Below are 8,582 nucleotides of genomic sequence, written 5' to 3'. Positions count from 1 at the left end.
TGTTAAGTGAGACATTTGTTAAGTGAGCTTTTCCCCATCTTATGACCTTTCTTGCCACAGTTATTAAGTGAAACACTTCAGTTGTTAAATTAGTCACACGATTGTTAAGTGAATCCGGCTTCCCCAATGACTTTGCTTGTCAGAAGGTTGAAAAAGCTGATCACACAACCCTGGGACACTGCAACCATCATAAATATGAACCAGTTGCCAAGCAGCCAGTTCTTGATCATTGACTATGGGGATGCTGCAACAGTCATAAGTGTGAACAATAGTCATGCCAGTGTAACTTTGAACAGTCACTAAACAAACTGTAGTAGATTCTTTCCAACAAAGCAAGATCAGATTTTTGGCTTGCTCTAAACATCTGTAGGATGTATTGAAGTGTTTAAAATCTCCAGGAGGAAAATATGTAGCAGATGGATTGGTAGTGCCTAGAAAAGTCAACCATTTAAGTTCCCACAAGCCATACAATGTAGAATTTCATAGGTAAAAAATAACACTTGAACATATATATTTGGGCTCAATTGTGGTCGTGAAGTATAAAAAAACTGAACTATATCCTGAATCTTGTTGAAAGCTAATGCAATACAATAGATCTGACTTGCCAGCATGCAAATAGTCGCATGCTGCATCAATTGCAATTTCCGAGTCTTCTTCAAAGGTCATACATCGCACATTGTAGTAGACTATTCTTGTGATCTGGAGAATATGAATATAAGAGTTACCTGATCTATCATTATTCCACCCATTTATTACTTAATTAGTATTAACAATATTCCTGGAACCTAATCCTAAATTCTAAGGGGATGCAGTATGAAAAAGCCTTGGCTATTATAATAATTTATTTTTGGCTTTATCAGAAAATGAATTAGGCTGTTGGAAAAATAAATATTTGATTGCTAGTACACATGGAGGAAATAAGTATTTTATTTTTTAATGTCAATATTAAATCCTTTGTACTATCTCTATGTATATGTGTTTGCAGCTGAGCAAAGAACTAGAGTTTTGACCAAGTATTTTAAAGGAGCATTTTTCAAAACAAGCATAAGTGAAACAGCCCTCTTTGAAGCACAAAAGCAGCCATTTCTCTCCCAATCTTCACAATTGCTTTGAAAGCTGTCTCTGGTTGTTAGCATGTGCTTGTGAAGACAACATTCAAACAACATTCCACAGGGACCACCAGTGAAATGAAGTGAACTGAAGTAAGCGTGTATGCATTGATTTAGACAGCGAGGGACAGTCTTCTAAACCACTGAAGGTTACTATCTCAGTTAAGCTCAAGGTCTTACATGTTGTTATTTTATAGCAGTGGTAAATTTTAGGACCAAAAAAACAAAACAAAAACCCCTTGATGAGTTTTTGATCCAAACCAAGTAGTACTTTTCAAGACACCTGTGTGGCCAGGCCTGGCAAGCTCCAAAAGCTAAATTGCTGAAAAGATTTATATTTCCCAAACAGGCAGGGAACATTGCTAAACTTTTCCCCATTGTGTTGCTCATGCATTTTTCATTTGGAATCCATTGAGAAATGATATTTTGCAATTTATTAAGTTGGCCTTTAAAGTCATTTAGATTGCATGCCTTATAAATATGCATAGGATTCAAATGAAGCAAGTGATATATGCAATGATATGACAATCACATTTCATAAAATTAATATTGTATTTTAATTAAGAAAGGATGCATTTTAATGAGACACAGAATAAGGGCCAATGTTTTAAATCCTCAGAAATGTATAGCCTTTAACGTGTGCTGATTAATAGTGAATTTAATTACAGCTTGTTTACATAGATAAGAAGTCAGTTTTAAATGTGATTGCTTGTCTACCTTTATTTTTTATAGAAACAATGTTGACATGGGGGTTGAAAAACAAAAATATTCATGTTGTTCATCGTACTTTCATATTTTCTCTTTGAATAGATATTAACAGAATGTAAAGATGAATAGTCAGTACCTTCATGGCATAGAAGTGGACACCTAGCCATGTAAAGCACAGTCTGCAACTGTGGCTATGGATCAAAATCTGAAAGATAGCAGGTATGGCATTGTGATCCAGGCCCTGCCTCTTTCGTATGTGCTTGTGATGCCAACACATATACAAAAGAGGAGGAGCTTGGGCCACACTAGTTGTGTCCACTATTTTGTAGATTTTGATGTGACTGTACATACTGGCTGTATGAAGTAAAATATAAATGCTTGAATTAAGTCAGTGCATATACAAGCCCAGCATGGGTGTGTGTGCTCAAGATGGCAATAGGAATAGGGCAATTGTAGAACAAAGTTCTGTCAATGTAGCTTTACAATAAAGTGAACTTAGCATATCTGATGTTGATTCTTATCCAGTTTACCCAGCAAAGCCAATATCAGTTTTGCAAGTCTGAAAGTACAATTCTCCCCTCCCCCATCTCCTTTGTAACTTTGCTGAAAACAAGACTTTGATTGTATCATCAATTTAAATGTGGAATGGGCTGCAGCTAGTTTGTAAGACCATAGCAAAAAAGAAAAAAAAAGACTGACGTTTACTCCAGACCTAAATTTACTGCAAAACAGCATATCTGTCAAAATAATGCATAAAACATACTCCAGTCTACTAAATTTGCACTGGAAAGTTTGTGCTGAGAGGTGTTTCTTTTTACAGTATAAAATAGACTAGAGCATTTCATTGGACGTCTTTATATAGGACAAAACATTTAACCTGAAAATGCCTCCTGTAGAAGGATCATTCACTTATTACGTGACTCAGTGTAAAGGAAGCTCCTTCTATTCTTGAAGCAAATGTGAGATTAGTAGAGATACTTGAGATATGTAAGGGACTGTCATGCAAAGATCCAGCTGCAAGTTTCTCTACTTATCAATGAAAAGTCTTGCCTTCTCACCAGATCAGAGGAAGAACGTTAGAAATAAAGTTTGTTTTTAAAAAATCCATCACCTTAATGCACATGGGGAGTGTCTTAGTTCTAAATGGCAATTAGCCCAGTCAGAATTTTTACAAATCCACCCTTTTCGTCTACAAGAGACTCTGAGAATATTGCTTGAAAGGAATCATGTTCAGTTTTAGTTAGAGAATGTGTTCTGTCCCGTGATTCTAATGAATATGTAGATACCGGTTTGTCTGTCTACCACGACTAATTACAGAGATAAAACCACCGCTTGGCTAGGAGCCTAGAACGCTATCTTCAAGAAACCAAGATTAGACTTATGGAATGCTTTCTCAATGGCTAGTAAAATGGACTGTTGTTTCCTGCAAAGATTCCCCCCCATCGCTCCACCTATAAACTCTTTGGGAGGGGCCCCAACCTTAGCTAGATGTCCCTATTTCCTTCTATGACGTCTTCTCCACAGCTCCTCCCTTCTTCTCTCAGTCTATGCACACGCACATCAGGAACAACCTCCCTCTGTTCCTCCTCACTGCTCCCTCACTCAGATGCCACTTGGTGGCCAACAGGCCTCTCTAGTTCCTGCTCTGACTCCAAACACCCTCCAGAATCTTCCTCATCCTCCAGAGCAGTCCCATAATGGTCATTGCTGTCAGAGTCCACCAACAGCTCAGTCACCCGCTGCTGGGCCACAACACTATCACTCACCGCAGGGCCCTTCCCCTGGGTCTGATGTTCAAGGTGTGGCTTAGCTGCGAATTGTTTGTGGAAGGCCTGCACCAAAGCAGGCGCATGCACGGAGGTCGCAGCCTCCCAGGTAACATCCTCCGGCTATCGCCCTTTCCATTCCACCAGGTATTGGAACCGTCCTTTCAGCCATTGGGAATCCCGGATCCTGGCAACTTTGTACTCGGCCGGCGCCTCATCGGCACAGGGTTCTGGCTGGGGATGATCGGGTTGGCGAAGAGGACAAGCCGGCCATTCAGGAACAAGAAGAGATTGATAGAAGACCGGATGGATTGGCATTGAACGTGGTAAAGTCAGGTGATAGGTGACCGGATTGATGACTGCTTCAACAGGAAACGGGCCAAGGTAACGGTGGTCTAACTTCTTGACCAGCCGGTTTGATGGAAGGCATCTAGTGGACAGCCACACTCGATCGCCCACAGTCAACACTTGCATCGCGCGCCGAGACCAGTCTGCGACTCTCTTATAGTTCTCCTTGGCTTTATCCAGATATCGCCGCACCACTTGATGGACCGCCTGTAGTTCCAAGAGGAAGTCCTTAGCTGCGGGGACCGGTGAGTTGATGGGTGTGAGGGGAAAGAACCGAGGATGATACCCCACATTGGCCAAGAAGGGCGTCGTCTGCGTGGATGTGTGCTGTGAGTTATTGAACGCAAACTCCGCTATTGCCAGGTAGTCCGCCCAATCATTTTGCTGCTGGTTCAAAAAACAGCGCAGGTACTACTCCAATATCCCTATCACTTTCTCCGTCCCTCCATCGGTTTCGGGATGGTGCGCTGAGGACAAGCAGATCTTGACATCCAAGGCCGTCATCAGCCCTTTCCAAAACTGGGCTGTGAATTGCGTTCCTCTGTCTGACACGACCCTGTCAGGTAGACTGTGGAGCCGAAAACATGTTGGATAAATATCTCCAACACAGGATAAAATGCGCCATCTTCGTCAGCATGTCTACCACCACGAACACCGTGGTAAATCCAGAAGACGGAGGCAAGTCTGTCAGGAAGTCCATAGAAATGGCCCCTCAGGGTCTCTCCGATGTAGGCAATGGCTGAAGCAGCCCTGGAGGGGCTCTTGTCGCTGACATGACCTGCTGACACCGTACACAAGACGTGACGTAAGATTGTACGTCATGTCGCAATCGGGGCCACCAGAAGGTACGGGAGACCAGGTTCAAGGTCTTGAAGAGGCCAAAGTGCCCCGCCGCAGGATTATCATGGCACTGGGATAGAATAAGTCCCCGAAGGGGTTCCGCTGGCACATAGAGTCTGTCTCGGAACCGCAAGAGTTCATCGGTGAATGTCCATGGGAAGGCAGGCCCCACCTCTGCCTTCCGTTGTTCCACCCAATCGTCATGCCGCTGCTCTTCCTGTATCTGGGGCCATAAGTCCACAGGCTCGTGAACCGTGGAGAAGGACTCTATGGGCAAAACTGTCCGGGGTGGAATCGGGTCTTTGGTACACGAATACTTGGGTTTACTTGATAGGGCATCCGCCCTTTGGTTGTGCGCACTGTGATGTACATCGCACGGTAATTGAACCATGCAAAGAAAAGAGACCACCGGATCTGGCGCTGGTTTAATTTTCACACGGTCTTCAGAAATTCCAAATTCCTATGGTCCATCCGGACTTCAATCTGATGCCTGCCCCCCTCTAGATGATGCCTCCAAGCCTCAAACGCCACCTTAATGGCTAGTAACTCCTTCTCCCGAATGGTATAATTGCGCTCAGAAGAATTGAGTTTCCGCAAGTAATAAACGCAAGGGAAAAGTGTACCACCGGAGGCGTGAGCCTGAAGTAGCATCGCTCCCACAGCGATATTGGATGCATCCGCCTCCACTACAAATGGACGGTGGGGGTCAGAATGCTTCAAAATGGGCTCTTTCGTGAAGGCCTGCTTCAAGGCCTGGAACGCGTGGTGCTCAGGGCCCCCCCAGTGAAACATAACTTTTTTCTGCAGGAGCCGAGTGAGGGGCACAATCAGGGAAGCAAAGCCAGGGATAAAGGTCCGATAGTAGTTGGCAAACCCGAGGAGTTGCTGGACATCGTTCACTCTCCGAGGAGGTTTCCAACTACACAAAGACTCCACCTTGCCCGGTTCCATCGCAATGCCTTCGGGAGAGATACGATGTCCCAGGAACTCAATGGTGGACTGCCAAAACTGGCACTTCTCCAGTTTTGCATACAAGCGATTCTCACAGGGCCGTTGTAGGACCAGGCGTAGGTGCTGCCGATAGCTCTCCTGGGAGGACGAGTAAATCAAGATGTCATCGAGATAAATGACGACAAACCTGTCCAAAAGGTCCCGGAAGATGTCGTTCATAAAATGTTGGAAGACGGCAGGGGCATTGGTCAGCCCAAAAGGCATGACCATGTATTCAAAATGCCTGTACCTGGTGCCGAATGCCGTCTTCCATTCATCCCCGGGTCAGATCTGGAGAAGATTGTAGGCTCCATGGAGATCCAATTTAGTGAACACCTTAGCTTCTCTGAGCCACTCCAACAGTTCAGGAATAAGGGGCAGAGGATATTGATTGCACACCGTGATAGCATTGAGCCTACGATAGTCACAACAGAGTCTGAAATCTCCAGTCTTCTTTTTGACAAACTAGACTGTGGCAGACAATGGCGAAGACGAGAGTCTGATAAAACCCCGAGCTAGGTTTTTGTCAAAAAAGTCCCGCAATGCGTCCAACTCCAGTCTGACATCGAATACAAATGACCCACAGGGAGAGGCATGTCCGGAATCAAATCGATGGGACAATCATATGGCCGGTGCGGTGGCAATTGGTCTGCTTCTTGTTCACTGAACACCTCTGCAAAATCTGCTATGTCAGAAGGCAAGGTCACCTCGGGTGGACTCAGCAGCTGGCCTGCACAGACATGACAGGTGTGGTCCACACATTGCAAGGCTGGAAAGGTGACAAGGTTCTGGGACCAGTAGATCTGTGGGTTGTGCGCCCGAAGCCAAGCCAAGCCCAAGACCACGGGAAAATGCAGGCCAGAGGTAACGTACAACTGGATGGCTTCCTCATGAGCCACAATGATCAGGCGCAAGGGTGGCATAGCGGCCTTGATAGGCCCAGACAGAAGCACCCAGCCGTCAATGGTCTCCACAAACATAGGAGGATCTTCTGGACACGGGGACCATATACTTGGTCGCAAATGCCTTGTCCATGAAGTTCGTGGTAGCCCTAGAGTCGACAAGAGCATGCGCCGGAATCCCCTGCTGGGTACTGGACAGGACTATTCAGGATGCCAGGATCAGGTATTGGGGAGGCCCACAAGTCACTGTCTCTGAACATGGGTCTGAATTGATGCGCGCCCGACCCAAGGTCTCCCTTAGATCTGGCTTGGGGGCCTTTCCCGACAAATTGTTCTGGGTTTGGAGTGTAGGTCCCGTAACTGACGCCCTTCGTCTCTTCTTGGGGCAAAAAGCTGCCGTGTGCCCAGGTTCCCCACAATAAAAACACCCCCCAAGCGCCATCTGTTTTTCTCTGTTATCAGTGAGTGGGGTTTGGCTGCACCTAATTCCATGGGCTCCTCCCGTGGAGTTGGAGTCTGTTCTCCTGGGACGTGCGGTGAATTCCCTGCCTCTGCAACTGAGCATCAATCTGAAGACACAGGTGGACCAACGCATTGAAATTTGGTGGCCTATCCACACGCACCAGCTCATCCTGCAATTCTTCCGACAACCCATCCTCAAATGTGTCTATGAGGGCTGCCTCATTCCAAGCCAAATCTGGCTTAGTAGCCTAATTCACTGATGTAGTGCTGCAAGGAACCCTGGCCCTGCTTCAGAGTCTTCAGACGTCAGGTAGCCGTCACCATCTTAATGGGGTCCTCATACATTAACCGGATGTAGTCACAGAACCCCCTGAAGTCATCCAGCAAAAGGCTAGCCTGGACCAGAAGTGGCTTCGCCCAACGAGCTGCGGAGCTGGAGAGTAAGCTAATCATAAACCGCATTTTATCTCAGTCAGTGGGAAAATCCTCTGCTCTCAAGCTGATAAATAGCTGGCATTGTCCCAAGAAAGCTGGAAACATGGGTTAGTTGCCATCGAATTTATCAGGCACTGCAACCAGGCATTTCCTCCGAGGTGGGGTTGGAACAGGGTGAGCTTGGAGCTGTGCCACCTAGGCCGCCAACATAGTCACCTGTTGCAAAAGTTGCATGTTCTCGGCATGTAGGTGCTCCATGGTAATGATATTTACAGCTTTTGTTTTAAGGCAGGAAACAAACTGTTCTGTCCCGTGATTCTAATGAATATGCAGACACCGGCTTGGCTGTCTGCCACAACTAATTACAGAGATAAAACCACCCCTTGGCTAGGAGCCTAGAACACTATCTTCAAGAACCCAAGATTAGACTTACGGAATGCTTTCTCAACGGCTAGTAAAATGGACTGTTGTTTCCTGCAAAGATTCCCCTCCCGTCGCTCCACCTATAAACTCTTAGGGACAGGCCATAACTTTAGCCAGATGTCCCTATTTCCTTCTATGACGTTTTCTCCACAGCTCCTCCTTTCTCCTCTCAGCTATACGCACACGCACATCAGGGACAACCTCCCTCTGTTCCTCCTCATTGCTCCCTTACTCAGATGCCAGCTGGTGGCCAACAGGCCTCTCTAGTTCCTGCTCTGACTCCAAACACCCTCCAGAGTTTTCCTCATCCTCCAGAGCAGTCCTATAATGGTCATCGCTGTCAGAGTCCACCAACAGCTCAGTAGACCACTGCTGGGCCACAACAGAATGAGAGCCATTTGCAATGGAAAAACCCCCCTGAATGTTTCATTGACAAAAATAGAAGGGTCAGTGGGGCTTAGTAATGAAACCACAATCCTACTGCTGGTGTAAAATGAACTCTTTGATCATTAAATCATATTGTGACTGGGGATTTGCAAATTAGACGCATCATGATAGTCTTCATAACAACAATTAAATGTCATGCCTACTCTAATTTG

Source organism: Natrix helvetica (genome assembly GCF_964273705.1).
Source record: "Natrix helvetica genome assembly, chromosome: 2".
Classification (NCBI taxonomy): Eukaryota; Metazoa; Chordata; class Lepidosauria; order Squamata; family Natricidae; genus Natrix; species Natrix helvetica.
Note: the sequence above shows the minus strand (reverse complement) of the source record.